The following is a 17,809-nucleotide window of genomic DNA, read 5'->3' as shown; positions in this document are numbered from 1 at the left end:
ATCTGTGGCTCAAGCAAGAGAGCAAGAGTGTTGTTAGGTAGCCTTGAACAAAATTCCCCGGGGACAGAAACAAAAATTAAAAAAAAAAAGAATCCTAGGTTAAGTTGTCTAGAATTTATTTTTCCCAATTCTCTAAAAAGTTTAGGTTTAGTTCTTGTGCTATTGTCATGAGCAGTACAAAAATCGAAGTAGCTTCCAGGTTATCCAAACCGTGGGAAAGGCTGGGGTTTTAGTTAACGTCTATAAATGTAAAATATGGGAGGGGGGAGAGTCTCAGTGCTAGCTTCTTATCACTCCATTGTTTTCAGAATTAACTGAAGATTAGTAAGTTATTAAGCACTGGTGTTCAGAATGGTAAGAATTTTAAAGGGAAGAGAAAAGAAAACTGGACTGGAGCATGGCTGAAGTGGTTGAGCACTGGGCTTGCGAGCACCAGACTCTTGAGTTCACGCCTCAGTACCCAGTGGAAAGGGAGACAGAAGGAATTAGAGTTTTGGATGTCTCCAGAAGTTTGTTCAGATGACTTCAGAATCCAGAAAAACTGTCACTGTTATTGGTGCATAATTTGCTTCTCTTATGTGTGTGTGTGTGTGTGTGTGTGTGTGTGTGTGTGTGTGTGTGTTTGGAAAACTTAGTCGTACTGTAATATTGGACAAACATTCCAGTTTATGGTGTTAAATTAATATAGTACAGAAATTAATTGCCATGCTGGTCTGGAAACATTAAACTTAATTTTTCCCTTTTGGCCAGTGTATTAAATATGTAAGGCTGATTACAGAAACGAAATATGTGGGTTGATTATATTTACGAAAATATTCCGTAAATAACGAAAAAATGGAGCAGTATTGACGTAGGTTGGATATATTTTATGTTGCTATAGGATCTTGTTTAGAAGGCCTTCATGTCTTGAGAGTAGGATGACAGCAAAGGCGTAAGAGAGATGCTCAAGACGAAGAAAAGGAGATAAGTTCTCTCTATGAAATGAGTCTATGTAGACTGTGGTAGAGCAGAACCTTCGGTCCTGAAACAAAACTGCAAGTTCAAGGAAAGGTCTAGTCATTGGAATGAGAGGGGAAAACTTTTACTGGGAATTTTGTACTTGGCACTAAACCAGCTACTTTATGTATATGATTTAATTCATCACCACAAATTCTGTAAGATATATGTCTTTTCTTCTAATTTTAAAAGTGAGAAAACAGGCGTACAGATTTTTTTTTTGAGTTATTTGGATAGGCTTATAGAGCATGTGAGGAAAAAACTTGGGATTCAGAACTAATTTTATCAGATGTCTAAGCTATGTTTCTACTTCTGCAAGCTCCTCCTTCACATATGGACTTGTGTATAAGATTTGGATTTAGAACACAAAAATTACTTCACAGAACTCCATAATCAATGAAGGCATTGATTGATTGCCTTCTTTAGTTTAACCTTCATTCATCCAGTCAATCAACAAATATTTAATTGTGCAGCAGAAAGAGTCCAGTGGCCAAAGTCCAACAGCCTGGCTTCACATCCTGACAACAGAGTTTACATATTAGCTATGTGACTGCACAGAAAGTACAATTTTTTTTCAAATTTTCTTAACAATTGGGTCTGTTTACAAATGATAATGTATGTTTAGGAGATAATAGTAAGGTATTCACCTACAATTATTTTTGTTCAAATGGGACCTTCTTGGTAGTTCTACATCTACCAAGTGTATTCATTCTCTCATATTTCCAGACAACCATTTCATACTTTCTGAATGGTTATGTCCTCTCCAAATTCATATAATAAACCCCACTGTGATAGTATTAGGAAAAGGTTGGCCCTTTGGGAGGTGATTAGGCCAAAAGGGAGAGACATTTATGACTATGACTGGTGTTCTCATAAAGAAAGTCTAAGGGAGCTTGCTCATCATTTTTTTTTCCAGTCCTGGGCCTTGAACTCAGGACCTGAGCACTGTCCTTGGCTTTCTCAAGGCTCACATTCTACCACTTAAGCCAAAGCACTGCCAAGGAATCAAACCCAGGGTTTTGTGCATGCTAGGTGCTTGAGCACTCTACCACTAGGCCAAACTCTCAACCTCTTGTTCGCATTTTAGCCAAGTAATAACACAATAAATGGCGTCATCTGTGAATGAATCCTCTCAATTAAAGGGTTTTTTTTGAGAGTGGGTCTTGCTGTGTTGTCCAGGTTGACTTCAAACTTCAGTCCTCCCTTTTTAGCCTTCCAGGAGCTGGGATTACACGAAGGTGTGCACCACCACATCCCACTCCAACACGTTCATCTTGAAGTCCCAGCATAGTCCTTAGGTAGTTTTGCTTTTCTGGCTCTACTTATGCTGTTAACGGTACCATCATCATTCGTATGGTATAATTCCCTAGTCGTTCCCCTGGGCCCTCAAACTGGTATAACCAACTGTCCATTTAGTGTTCCATTAATGGACACTGCAAATCTCTAATATCCAAATTGAAACTCAAAATATCCAAACTTGTACCTTCCATCAGCTTCTCTATCACATTTTTTTTCTGTTGCTAACTTCAGATACGTTGACTCTTTTACATACTCCATTTAATCTATGAGGAAATTCTGTATCCACAATGAACCCCTCCCTGGTCTGAACTACCATCAGCTCTTACCCAGATTATTGCAATTAGTCTCCGAACAAGTCTCCCTGTATACCTAGCATCCTGAAGTCCTTTTTCAACATAAACTCAGGGTAATGTGGTAAAAACAGAGATCAAATCATGTCTGTCCTTTGCTTAAAACCCTGCAATGGCTCTCAGCTCACAGAATTAAAGCTAAAGCCCACACAATGGCCTGTGGAGCTCTACATGACCCCAGTTCCCCTGTTACTTCTCTGCCTCTTTTATTATTTTATCTCCTAGCCCCACTGCAGCAGACATACTATCCTTCCTCCCTGCTTCTCACATCTGCCAGGCCTGTTTTTGCCTCACAGCTTTGCACCAGCTTTTCTGTTTGAAGAGCTTTTTTCTCCAGATAGTTTTGTAGCTTACTATGTCTCCTTCTTCTAGTTTGTTCACTGTCAGGTTGTTGTTGTTGGTGGTGGTGGTGTGGGCCTTGAACTTAGGGCCTGGGCACTGTCCCTGAGCTTCTGTGCTCAAGGATAGTGCTCTACTACTTTGAGCCATAGCTCTACTTCGGTTTTCTGGTAATTAGTTGGAGGTAAGAAGTCTCACAGTCTTTCCTGTCTAGGCTGACTTTGAAATGCAATCCTTTTATTTCAGCCTCCTGAATAACTAGGATTACAAGTGTGAGCCACAAGCACCTGGCTAAACAACTGTCACCTTTTTTTTTTTGCCAGTCCTGGGCTTGAACTCAGGGTCTGAGCACTGTCCTTAGACTTTCTCAAGGCTAGAGCTCTACCACTTGAGCCTCAGCACCACTTTTGGCTTTTTTCTATGTATATATGACTGAAGAATTGAACCCAGGTCTTCATGGATGCTAGGCAAGCACTCTATCACTAAGCTAAACTCCTAGCCCAACTGTCACCTTTTTAACATAGCTCTGCATGACTTCATTTACAATTGAGACCATGCAGAATTACCAGTAACCCAGTCTTTGTTTTTTTTTGTTTTAATAGCATTTGTCAGTTTACAGCATACTATAAAATTCACATATTTTTATTTGTGTGTGTGTGTGTGTGTGTGTGTGTACGTACAAGTCCTGGGCTTTAATTCAGGACTGGACCCTGACCCTGAGCTTCTTTTGCTCAAGGCTAGCACTCTACCACTTGAGCCATAGCACCATTTCTGGCCTTTTCCATTTATATGATACTAAGGAATTAAACCCAAGGATTCATTCATGCATGCCAGGCAAGCACTGTACCACTAAGTCACATTCTTTCACCTCTCATTAGAAGATAAAGTCTTCTAGAACATGGAATTTTTGTTTTCTCAGTTTGCTGACATCTTCAAACACTTAAAATAGTGGATGGTATTAGAAATCACTACTAAACATAGACAATATTCAAGCATCATTCATCTTCTACAGAAAGTACCTTCCAGTTTGTATCTTAGCAATAATATATCTGACTTCATTGACTGAGAATAGCTGTAAGATGCTTATTAGCAGTGGGGCTTCTATTATTTTTTATTAAAATTCTTAGCCTTATTACTTTTAGGCTTTAACTAATTTATTTCCAGCTTCAGTCTTTTGGGTCCAGGCTAATTAATCTGTCTGACAGGTATTTGCTAGGAATAAATGATTAAACAGCTTACCCCACTAACGAGTTTTCATCAGTCACACTTGTGTGTTACTACAATTAATTTGTTACTGGCACAAAGCTGTTTGAGTTGTGCTTTTAAAGATACCTACATGATTCAGTCCCAAATATATTTAAATTAAATGCAAAAATATATTTGGCAATTCTGGAATAGTTCAACTCCCTAGAATTTCTAGACAGAAAATATGTTTGCTTCACATTCCTGCTTAGAGTCAGAACATCCCTAATTTAGCAGCTGTGAGAAAGCTATAATGAAAAATTAATTTCATACATTATTGATTCTTGGATTGAAAATGTATACTTCCACTAGAAAGTACAGAATCAATCAATATATATATTTCATAAACCTTGCAATGCCATATTTACACATTACCTTCAGAAGGACAAGCTGTAGAATCTCTACAAAGAATAGCTTCACGTTTTTTGTGAGAGGTTGCAGCAAATCCTCTAACGTATTTCATGCTTTGACTACTTTGATAGATCTATGATTTTGAACACACTTCACTGTTTTTTTCCTTTTGGTCAATAGCAAACATTAGACAAGCTTGTTCTTTTGAGGCTCCACTGCACGTTCTTTTTGTGTTACACAAACTCCTTGATGTGTTTTACCTTCACATTATAACGTATCAAAAGAAAACCACACACACACACACACATGCACACGCGCGCGCGCACTGGGCTAAGGGAACCATAGAGGAAATCTGATGAAAGAAAAACAATTGTTTTTCAAATCGAACCTCTTTTCAGTTTTCTTTGATATAAGACCTATGTATATAGGTCCATCAGCTTTTGGTTTCTTTAACAAACTATCTGAAATAATCAGTTTCTAAGAAGGCTTAGTTTTGGCTCACATTTTTAGTCTACATTTGCTTGATCCTACTACTTTGCACCTGTGGCAGCATAATACTTTATGGTGGGAGTGATGCTACAGATGCCTCCTCCTGGCCAGCAGGAAGAGAAAGAGGAGAGGACAGTGTCCCAGAGGCTTCTTCAAAGGCACACTGCCACCACCTAACTTCTTACCACTACATCTCAACCCCTAAGAGAGAATGAGCACCAAGTCGTAACATTTGGGTGTTGGAAGGTCACAACTTGTGGTAATTTTGTTGGTTCTTGTTTGTTTATTTGTTTGTTTTAAATAACTGGTGGTTTAGCCTTAGTAGATTTCCCTGGCTCCAAATAGGTTTGAATGTGGCTTTGACAATCAAAGCAAAAGTGTATGTCTGGTATTTCACTCAGGCACATACCTGTAACCCCAGCAAGGAGGAGGCAGAGGCAAGAGGATTATGAAGTTGAGATTCTTGGGCTATATAGCATGTCCCTGTCTCAAAACAAGCAGCAACAATAAAAAACCCAGACTTCCTCCAAAAAAAAAAAGTCATCTCTCAAAGGTTCTGCATTTAAGTCTTGTACTTTAATATCCAAAGAAAACATTGACCTGTGGAGAATCAAGCTAAAACAAGAGTCAAAATTACTAATATAGGGCCGGGAGTGTGGCCTAGTGTTAGAGTGCTTGCCTATCATGCATGAAACCCTGGGTTTGATTCCTCGATACCATATACACAGAAAAAGCTGGAGGTGGTACCGTGGCTCAAGTGGTAGAGTGCTAGCCTTGAGAAAGCCCAAGGACAGTGCTCAGGCTCTGAGTTCAAGACATAGGACTGGCAAAAAAAATTTACCAATATAAGAAATAAAACAAAAATGGAATAGTTTAAGAGCAATGTTGTAGCAACATACTCATTAGCTTCAAGCATATTTATTAGCAAATAAGCAATATGGCATTATACTTTAGAGAACTAGAAAAGGCACAGACAAAACTTCATATTTTGCAAGCATTCCCCAAATTATTAAATATTCTTATTATATTATCAGAATGGCTTATTAGGAAATACTATATTTCCATTTGTTTTTCAGAAATAAAAATAATGTATATGCAGCCATTTGTATATTTTAACTAGTTGTAATTCATAAATTTCTAAACGTGAAATTGCCAAGTTGATGATTATGACAAGTTTTTAAGTACTTTATTACTACTGCCAGTTGTTTTCCAGAAAGCTTGTACTTATACTAACAATACATGAACTTATGTTAATCTTACTACACTATAGCCAACATTAGATTTTATAATTTTATCTTTATTAAATGGATGATGAAAACCACTTTACCATTCACTGTGTTTTTTTTTAAATCATTTCTACACCTTGTTTTGGTAATTTTGTATTCTTCAGCTAGTTAAAATTGTGAGTGTTCAGCCAGGTACCAGCTGCTCACACCTGTAAACCTAGCTACTCAGTAGGCTGAGATCTGAGGATCATGGTTCAAGGCCAGCCTAGATAGGAAAGTCTGTGAGGCTCTTATCTCCACTACATTACCGGAAAATGGATGAGTGAATCTATGACTCAAATGGTAGAGCTCTAGACTTGAGTAAAAGATAATCTCAGGGACAGTGCCCAGTCCATAGTTCAAGCCCCAGGACTGGCAAAAAAAATAAAATTGTTAGCTTTCTTCTGATTGAGATATGAGGTACTTCAATATTAAGATATAAACCTTTGTTACAATTCTTATATTATTCCTAATTTGCTTTCCATGTTTCCCTTATTATAAAGCTTTCAGTATATAAATTCGCAAAGAAAGGTTCTATACACGCTTTGACTTTTCATTTTGGGTTAACAGTTGACCAAAATTAATATAGATGTAATTTTATTAGTAGCTAAAATAAAGAGAACTGTGAAAGTGAAGCTATTTTCGTAGAGAAATGAAGCATCACTCCCCCAGATGACTCAGGTACCAGTCATATCTTCCCAAAAACCCCACAAAACAAAACTGTACTGTTCCTTGGGAAAAATGTAATAAACTTTTGTCCTAAGAATTCTTCCATAGGTAGCATTTTCCTTCATGGAGTAGTTGGAGACCTTAGAGTCTATTAATTGGATGTGCATTTCTAAGAACAATTTTTAGGACACTTACAAGCCAACATCATGTTCAAATACATGGGAAGATGACTTACTGTAACATTTTAAGAACATAACAGTGAGAAAATGAACGGAACAGGTATGGTTTTTCTCCCTGCTGCAAAGGAGGTTAACATGAAAACTCATCAGATAAGGGCGTTACATTTGTAATGACAGTAGCGTCAGCATGACACTGATGACTGCGAGTAAATCCCTGTGGTAATAATATAAATCAACACAGGGAATGTGCTACAAGTGATGCCAGCCCAACGCATTTTCATTTCCTCCTTAGCAATTTTTAGATGTTCTTATCTTGTTGACAATGAAAAACACGATTATCCCACACATTCTTCTTGGATTGACTCTGAATTTAATCTACCCAGAATTTTTGCTTGATTCTGCAATTAGAAGTCAAATAGAATTCCAGCAAGTTCTGTGACTTGACCAATATTTAAAATTCATACACTAGTTTAAATTCTGAAGGAATCAATTTTCTACTTTAGTATATTTTAATTGGTTAGCTGTATCTGTGATGAGTGCTGATAACTTTATAATGTTAACAAAACATGCAACTTGCTCTCATTTATACTGGTATAAAATTGTTATGTTTACTTATATATAATATTCTCAAATGGAAGTTATTATGACACTAAATTCATTCCTATTTTCAAAAAGACTTTCTTTTATGCTTCTTTTTCTAATACTTTTTTTTCCTAATATTTTATTCACCAGACTGGCTAAACAACTTGCCAATGTTCACTGACTGAATTTTAGTTTTTGTTAAATAGAAAGCTTGTAAGCCTTTTCATTAAGGTATTTAGGCAAGGACCAGGGTCATGGTCTAGTGGTAGAGAGCTTGCCTGGCATGCATGAAGCCCTAGGTTTGATTCTTTGGTACCACATATACAGAAAAACCTGAAGTGGTGCTGTGGCTCAAGTGGTAGAGCTCTAGTGCTAAGCTGTCCTCTTGCCCTAGCCTTCTAATTAGCTGGGACTACCAGTATGTTCCTGCTCCAATGTCCACATAACACTTTTTTTTTTTTTTGCCAATCCTGGGCTTGAGCTCATGGCCTGAGCAATGTCCTTGGACTTTCTCAAGGCTAGAGCTCTACCACTTGAGCCTCAGCACCACTTCCAGCTTTTTTCTACATATGTGGTAAGGAGGACTCGAACCCGGTTCTCGTGCATGCTAGGCAAGCACTCTACAACTAGGCCAAACACCCAGCCCCCAGATAACACATTTTTGAAAGGTAGGTCCTATATACTTTCACAGTTTCTTCCAAGATTAACAATCTGTGTATATTCTCTGTGTCCTCATGCATATATATATATATATATATATATATATATATATTTGTCAGTCATGGGGCTTTGAACTCTGCCTGGGTGCTGTCCCTGAGCTCTTCAGCTCAACGGTACCTCCCTACCCCTTGAGCCACAGTACTACTTCTTGTTTTCTAGTGATTAATTGGAGATAAGAGTCTCAATTAGTGCCTGGCTGGCTTTGAATCTTTTGATGTTAGGAATCAATTCTTAGATTTATCACTCCTATTCCTCCCATTTTAAATTATTTTCTACAAGTATCTATATTAATTCCTTTTTTTTGATTCAATATGATGCTGTTTTCTTGAATGCGTTTGTTTTCTAGAATTAACTTTAAATCAGAATGCAAAGAATGTACTTCTTTCTTAAAGGACAATCTCTTGACATTTTCAATTTAGCAGAGAAATTTGAGCAAAGAATGCTTCGTGAAATGGAAAATTCTCAGAATCAGAAAGAGTTTAGCCACTTCTACTCTGCAAGAGCAGATATTATTTATAGACAGAAACAGGAAGTATAGATTTAACTTGATTGGCTATAGCTCTACCTTAGCCTTGTTTGGATATGGTCTGATCATTTGGCAAACACATTGGCTGAAGCCTGGCTGCTTGTAGTTGGCTATAACTCAGCTGTTTGTTACACTCCAAAGTTAAGGTTTTAGTTTTTGCATACTAAGATTGTAGTTCCTTATCTAGCAACTCAGTATTGATACAGTTTAGGCAAATCAACTTCTTATTTAACAAAATAGATTATTCATATTTTTGAGAACTGCACAGATCAGAAAAGCAAAGTTTTTTGTTGTTGTTGTTGTTGTTTTTTGCCAGTCCTGGGCTTGGGCTCAGGGCTTGAGCACTGTCCTTGGACTTTCTCAAGGCTAGCACTCTACCACTTGAGCCTCAGTACCACTTCCGGCTTTTTGCTATGCATGTGGTACTGAGGAATCGAACCCGGTTCTTCCTGCATGCTAGGCAAGCACTCTACCACTAGGCCAAACTCCTGGCCCCAAAGCAAATTTTATAAGGGTATTAGATATCTTCTTCCCTTAAGCATGTGATTATTTAAACTAAGATACGTTTCTTTGTTTTGGTTTTGGGGTTTTTTTTGTTTTCTTTTTGCCAGTCCTAGGCTTGAGCTCAGGGCCTGAGCACTGTCCTTGGACTTTCTCAAGGCTAGAACTCTACCACTTGAGCCTCAGCACCACTTCCAAAATTTTTTTTTTTTTGGTGGGTCATGGGGATTGAACTTGGCCTGGGCACTGTCCTTAACCTGTTCAGCTCAAGACTATACCACTCTATCCTTGAGCCAAGCCCCACTTCCCATTTTCTAGAGGTTAACTGGAGATAAGTCTTATGTTCTTTAGTGCCTGGGTTGGTTTTTGAACCTTGATCCTCAGATCTCAGCCTCCTGAGTAGCTAGGATTACAGACGTGAGCCAGTGCTCCTGGCATCATGTCCAGCTTTTTGTGTGCATGTGGTACTGAGGAATCAAATCCAGGTTTTTGTGTATGCTAGGCCAAACTCCTGGCCTAAACAAAGATACATTTCAATTGCAGCTTTTAAATTGAAGCACTCTTGCCAGGCTAAAAATGAGCTTGAAATACACAGAAAAGAGGAAGCAAGTAAACTCCAGTACATTTTATATGAAATTCCTTTAAGGTAAAATGCTACATCTTTGCATGAATATAGTTTCCTGACATGTTCTTGGTATAGAAATTTAATGTTCTAAAAATCTAGAGACATTAAGCCAAACAGTACGACACTAAATGTAAGGACTTCCAGGATAAAGAAACAAAAGCCATATAATGAGTGACTGTTGCCCTTAATGTACTGTTATCGCTCATCTCTTTTGCCATCCCTTGGTTATCTCATATTGTTACAATTTTTCACCTTGTTATTTGATATATTTTATATGTGCTTAATTGGTTATTTGAAATTGGATAGCGAAGGGGGGTGAATCAAGATAAGCGGGGGGAGGGTGGGAGGGAAATGGGGACCATGTCATGAGAAAGTGTATCAATGTTTGTGAAGTTATGCACCTTCTCTCTGGTGAATATAATGTAACCCTTCTATTAATCACAATAAAAAATAATTAAAAAAAGAAATTTAATGTTCTAATTGATTGAGATAATATCTCTATAAAAATACAGAGTCAGAGGGGCCAGGAGTTTGGCCTAGTGGTTAAAGTGCTTGCCTAGCATGCATGAAGACCCGGGTTCGATTCCTTGGTACCACATATAGAAAAAAGCCGGAAGTGGTGCTGAGGCTCAAGTGGTAGAGCTCTAGCCTTGAGAAAGTCCAAGGACAGTGCTCAGGGAGCTCAAGCACAGGACTGGCAAAAAAAAAATAGAGTCAGAGTAGAACTGAAGTACTCAAGTTAGGGTGAAAGGTTTTAATATTGGCTAAGTTTAGAAGTAATTAAGAAATTACTGTGTGAAAGATGAATCATGGGTACTAATTTGTTTGAAATAATAGAAATACACATGCTTTATATCTAGCCATGCAAGATTCCAATTAGTCTTGTCACCAGAATTTATAATGTAACAAAAATATAGATACCAAAAGAAAATAATCTGTAGATAATCCTAACTCCAAAACAGATTTTACAGGAGATCATTAGACATAGCCAAAATCCTTATCTTGACCTCCCCCCCGAAATTAGTAAGAGATGGGATGACCATGAGAAAAGATCCTGGCTGGTATGGGTTTCTGAATTTTGAGAGACATTATATTTCATATTGTGGAAATCTCAGCTGTATCTCAAATGTGTCATGCACAAACTAAAAATTTCTTTTCTAACCAGGAACAATCAGCCTCCTAACGTTTACCTGTTAGAATTCAAGCACGGTTCACAATTCTGCATGTTATGTGTTCACCTTGCTTAAAAATCAACCTTGCCTAAATGTCTTGTTCATAATCTTTGGACTCATCATTCTTTGACCTGCTGCATGTTTCCAGCTTTATTTTTTACTGCTGGTCTATATTTTATAACCCAAGCCAGCAGTTCTTTGAAATGTTCTGTATTAGTTAGCACCCTGTGTTTGATCTTACTCTTCTTTTTTTAAATATATTTTTATTGTAATTAATAGAAGGGTTACATGATATTTGCCAGATAGAAGGTGCATTAATTCACATACATTGATACCCTTTCACATGTCTTGGTCCCCATTTCCCTCTCCCGACCCTCACCCCTCATCTTGTTTTTCCCCCTTCCCTATCCAATTTCAGATAACCAAATACAAATATATCCAATATATCAGATAGCAAAGTGAGATACTGTAACAACATGAGATAACCAAGGGACAGCAAAAGAGATGAGAGATTACATTAAGGACAACAATCATTCATTATATGGCTTTTGTTTCTATATCCTAGAGGTCTTTTTATTTAGCGTCATACTATGTGGCCTTATGTATCTAGGTTTTGCTCTATTGCAAATCTCTGCTAGGAGAGCCCAAGGTTTCTACTGATTATGACAAATGAGGGAAACCTTTGAGCCTAAGTTCCTTTGAGTCTGGCTTACTTCATTTAATATGACTTTTTCTAAGTTTTTCCATTTCCTAACAATGTCGTTTTTTCTGACATAGAATTCCATTGTGTACAAATACCACAACTTGTTGATCCACTCATCAACTGAGGGACATCTAGGTTGGTTCCATATCTTTGCTATGGTAAATAGTGCTGCAGTGAACATTGTTGTGCTGGTGGATTTAGTATGTCCTTGTTTCCGGATGATTGGGTAAATGCCAAGTAGTGGAATTGCTGGGTCATAGGGGAGCTCTATGTTTAGTCTTTTGAGGCACTGCCATACTGCTTTCCATAGTGGTTAAATGAGTTTGCACTCCCACCAACAGTGTAGTAGTGATCCCTCCTGGCCACATCCCCTCCAGCATCTGTTGTTATTAGTTTTCTTGATCCTGGCCATTCTAACTGGAGTGAGGTGGAATCTTAGAGTTGTTTTGATTTGCATTTCTTTTATGACCAGAGATGTTGAGCATTTCTTCAGGTGTCTATAGGCCATTTTTGTTTCTTCTTCATAGAAGACTCTCTTTAAATCTTTGGCCCATCTTTTAATGGGATAGTTGTTACTTTGGAGATTAGTTTTGGAGTGATTCAATTTTTTGAGCTGTTGCTGTATTTTAGATATGAGGCCTTTGTCCATTGTATGGTTGGTGAAGATCTTCTCCTACTCTATAGGGTTCCTAATTAATTTACTAGCTATGTCCTGATCTTACTCTTCTGTCTCAGTGTTTTCATGGTGTGTGTGGGGGATGGGGGTCCTGTTATATTGCACAGGCTTGTCTTTATTTTTACGCTCAAGTGACTAGCTCAGCCTCCAAAACAGCTCAAACAAGCATGCTACCAAACCCAGCTTCTTTCCTTCCCCTCTTTTCCCATCTTCTTTCCCTCCCTCCCCCCCTCCGTCTCTCCCTCCTTCCTTCCTTCCTTCTTCCTTTCCTCCCTACATTTCTCTCTCTCTGTCTCTCTCTCTTACTTTGTTGTTGGTCATGGGATTTGAACTCGGACTGGGCATTGTCCCTGAGGTCTTCAGCTCAGGCTACCGCCCTACCCCCTGAGTCATAGCCCCACTTCCAGCTTTCTGGTGTTTCATTGGAGACAAGAGTCTCCATGGACTTTAGTGCCTAGGCTGGCTTGAACCATGATCCTCAGATCTCAGCCTCCTGAGTAGCTAGAATTACAAGCATGAGCCATTTTTTCTTCTTTCATTCTCCCTCTATCACCTTGTATTTCCCTTCATGTCCTTTCCTTTTCCTCCCGTTCTTTTCCTTCTTGAGACAGAGGATCTTACTAGGTGGCCCAGGCTAGCTTTGAACTTTGCTCAGCCTCCTGGAATTATAGGTAGGTATGCAACACAATGCCTAGCTTTCCTCTTTTTTGAGGGTCCTTGATTCATTAATTTCCCCAGTGTCCTGGTACTGGGATTGTAGGTATGTACCACCACACCTAGATTTCCTCTTTTATGATGATCCTTTATTCATCATAATTTCAACCCAATGTCATTTGTAAAATCTGATAAAATAAATAAAATCTTAATTTTGAAACCCACTAGAGTAGTCTAGGTGTATGCCTTGATGTCTCAAATATCATTTGAAACTGTATACCACCACTATTTACTTCAAAATAACATAGTATTTTTCTGTTCCATGTAAACAGCATGACAAATATTATTTAATTAAAATATAAAAACTATATTTCCCACTTAACCATAACTACTGTTAACATTTTTGCATAATTCTTTTTTTTTTCTTTTTTGGCCAGTCCTGAGGCTTGGACTCTGGGCCTGGGTGCAGTCCCTGAGATCTTCACCTCAAGGCTACTGCCCTACACCTTGAGCCACAGCCCCACTTCCCATTTTCAAGTAGTTAATTAGAAATAAGAGTCCTCACTGTCTTTAGTGCCTGGGCTGGTTTTGAACCATGATCCTCAGATCTCAGCCTCTGGTGTACCTAGGATTATAGGCATGAGCCATGGCGCATGGCATATATAGTTCTTTCAAGTAGAAAAGATTATCCTCAAAAATTTAAGGAATCATAAGAAACCCTGAATAGTTAAAGTAATCTTAAACAATAAGAACAAAATAGGAAGTATCACACTGCTTGATCTTATAACACATCGCAAAGCTATAGTGATAAAAGCAGCATGGTACTGGTATAAAAACAGAAATTGCACCACATGGAACAGGATAGGCCAGAAATAAATCTACACATTTATAGTCAACTAAACTGCCTCAGTTTTCAAGAACACAAAATGTAGATAAGACAGTCTCTTGAAAAATGATGCTGGGAAAACTGGCTATCTACATGCAGAAGGATAAAATTAGGGCCTTACCTCATTTCATTCACAAAAATTAATTCAAGGGGCTGGGAGCATATCCTAGGGGTAGACTGCTTGCCTAGCATACATAAAGCCCTGAGTTCAATTCCTTAGTACCACATACACAGAAAAAGCAAGAAGTGGTGCTGTGGCTCAAGTGGTAGACCAATTGCCTTGAAAAAGTCAAGGACAGTGCCCAGGTCCTGAGTTCAAACTCCAGACTGGCAAAAAAATTAATGTATTAAAGACTTTAAGTTCTTAAGAAACTCCTTGAATATCTGGTGAATATAATGTAACCCTTCTATTAATTACAATAAAAATATATGAAGAAAAAAAGAAACCTCTTGGTATTGATCTAGATAATACACTTTAAAAAATATGACTTTACAAGAAGAGACACCAAAAGCTAAAACAGAAAATTGCATTTAACTGAAAAAATTCGGCATAGTGAAAGAAACTATCAACCAAGTGAAGAGCAGCCTATAGAATGAGAGAAATAATTTGCAAATTCTTCATGTGATGAGGGAGTCAAGAGAAGATCTTGAAGAAAGCTGAGGTGAGTGGGCTACAGTTGGGGTGAGATGAGAGAGAGAAGTACCATACTGTATATAAGAAGGCCCCTGGCAACTTTTCTGTTCTGATGCAGTCCTGGAGTAGAATCATGAGAGAGCTTTGTTGGATGCAATGCCCTCTTCTAGAAAAAGGCTACACAGTTATACAGGAATTCTATCTCGAGATAGAGAAGCCACATTTCGATCGGTTGAACCAGGAGTCCTTATTAGAAAGCTGGTGACTGCAAGCAAACTCATGTTCCCTGGCCCAAACTTGCTGCTTCCAATGCACTTAATACTGTTAGTAAAATGAACCATGAGGGTAGTAAAGAAAGAACAGGAAACGATCTCCACAAACCAGATCAACTCTTACGGAGAGTTGAAGAGGGACACCATGGTGACTGGAGGAGAGTCAGGAGACATGCAACATGGCACAGTGGTGGCAGAAGGGGATCCTATGTAGGTCCATTCTTAATAGGGTCATGGTTAAGGAGGCAGGGTCACATGGAGCTTGGGAGTTCAGAGTCTCACCAATTGATGGCACAGGTCTGGTAGGTCAAGGAGCCTATTGTCCAAATCCTGCCCCATCTGCTTTTAATTCAGGCCCCTATCACAAAGGGTGGAGGTGGGTAAGTAGAATTCTACCTCGAGAGTCCCCATCATCCACCAAGATACTAAGATGGCACCACTTAGACCCAGTTCCACATTCCAGTATTAGAGGTGGGAGAGGAGCAGTCACTAGGAAGTAGATCCCGAGCTGGATCCAGGAGGGAGGAGAACAAACACACTACCAGCACCAGAAACTTTTCAGGAATGACTGAGGGAGTTGTGGAACTGGGAGAGTCTGGAGGATTGGATGGGGAGTAGATTGGAGGTGAATTCTAAGACATGAAAATGAAGAGAGGGACTGTAAAGTGATACCGTACCCCTGCTGCTTCTCATTCACTCACACCCTGAGCTCTAGGGTCTGATTTCCCTGGTCATGTGAGTCTGCAGCACAGGAGGGTCTAGGACAGTGGCCTGCCAGTGACCTTGCAAGATCACTTGGTGACTCCAATTGTGTGATTGGAGGGTATGGTCTTGAACAGTCAATAACACACCTATGAATTGCTTCCCAAATGGACTGGGAGATGGGGAAGAGGCAGCAGACACAGCTCTCATGCAACTTCACTCATTTGGCCTGGATCACAGGGAGCTGGTCACGCCTCATTTTTTCTGACCAATGGAATACAACATTTGAGGCCATGCTCACATTCTGTGTTGCCTAGTAGCACTGACATTCCCTTTTACTGGCTCACACCACTGCCAGCAGTTGATGGAGGTAGAGGTGCCATGCCACTGGTGACTGAGTGAATCAAGGTGATTTTGGAGACAGAATAAAGTAGTGATATCAGAACCTAGGAATGTAACCCCATCCCCATCCTGGCTTTGGGATGTCCAAGCAAACAAGACAAAAAAAATTTAGCTTCAGCCAAGAAACTTTTACCTTAAGAATTCTTGCAGAGGAATTGTCTTCCTGGGCTCGCCAAAGCCAGCAGAGAGGAAAATTTAAAAAGGCAGTCACCACAAGATAAACACTGCTGGTGGTTAGAAACCAAAGACCATGCCGACCCTGATCCTCCCTCTGTGTCATTCTCTATCAGTGTCCTTTCCACTGACAATGAATCTGTAACAATATGTCACAAGTCCTATTCTCATTCTTTAGTAAATCTCCACCCTGAGACAGTAACCAGGGACAGAAATAGAAGAATGTGCACAACAGGAGACAGAGCTAGAGAATATGAGGTCAGGGACAAGATTCAGGTTGGAGAGAGACAACTTCATAGAGGATTTGAAGGTGGAGCGCTCCACATGGAAAGAAAGTCCAGAAGCTCTTGGAGCAGATGAGCCAACTAGAGAGGAGAACGAGCAAGGGGTAAGGCAGGTTTTTGAACTAGAGGCCAACCTGCTAGAAATGAGAGAGCAGAAAGAGGGGCTCCCCTCCCTGCAATTGTAGGCTGAGGCCTAGGAAGAATTACAGAACCAGCTATCCAAGTTGAAGGAACAACTTTATATTCACATGCAGGAAAAGAGAGCCTCTGTCTCCAGAACCTGGAGCAGCAGGAACAGCTGTGGTTACTGGAGTGGCATACTGAGGAATGGAATCAACAGGCCCAGGACTGGCATAAGATCCTTGAGACAATGGAAAAGGAACATGAGACCATGAGATGCAATTTTCTTTTTGGTTGGCCATGGGATTGAACTCTGGGCCTGGGTATTGTCCCTGAGCTTTTTAGCTCAAGGCTACTGCCCTACCTCTTGAGCCACAGCGTCACTTCCAGTTTTTTGGTGACTAATTAGAGGTAAGAGTCTCTTGGACTTTTTTAGTGCCTGGGCTGGCTTTGAACTGAGATTCTCAGATCTCAGCCTCCTAAGTAGTTAGGATTACAAGCGTGAGCCACCGCACCCGGTGAGATGCACATTTTTGTACAACAGAAAGTTCAAAGATCAGATGCCCAGATGCAGGATGCCTTCTGCAGGATGAGTGAGAAGGAAGAGCTTGCCAGCTTCCTGCTGCAGGAGCTTTGTGACTAGTACCTGGTCCGGCTGCAGTTCAGAGTCACCTGAACAGTTTATGGCCTCCAAGTGGCAGCTGACCTCAGAGAAGGAGGCCCTGCAACAGCACCTGGGGAGGCAGATGCAGCTACTGGAGCAGCTGGAGCAGAGGCAGATGCAGAGCAAGTTAGAGGGCAAAACAGTACCTCAAAAGTTTACAGGGCACACTCAAGTTTTTGAAAGCAACAAGACAGGAGAATGAGCAGCTATAGGCTGGGCTGAAGGAGGTGGAGTGAGTAGAGAGGAATAAAAGAGTCAAGATGACTCCACCTGATGTGACTGTCCCAGAGGACATAGGCAACCCACAACCCATGTGGGATTTTTATGTAGAAG

This window comes from Megascapheus bottae, chromosome 6 (genome assembly GCF_031878675.1).
Source record: "Megascapheus bottae isolate mThoBot1 chromosome 6, mThoBot2.hap1, whole genome shotgun sequence".
NCBI lineage: Eukaryota > Metazoa > Chordata > Mammalia > Rodentia > Geomyidae > Megascapheus > Megascapheus bottae.
Note: the sequence above shows the minus strand (reverse complement) of the source record.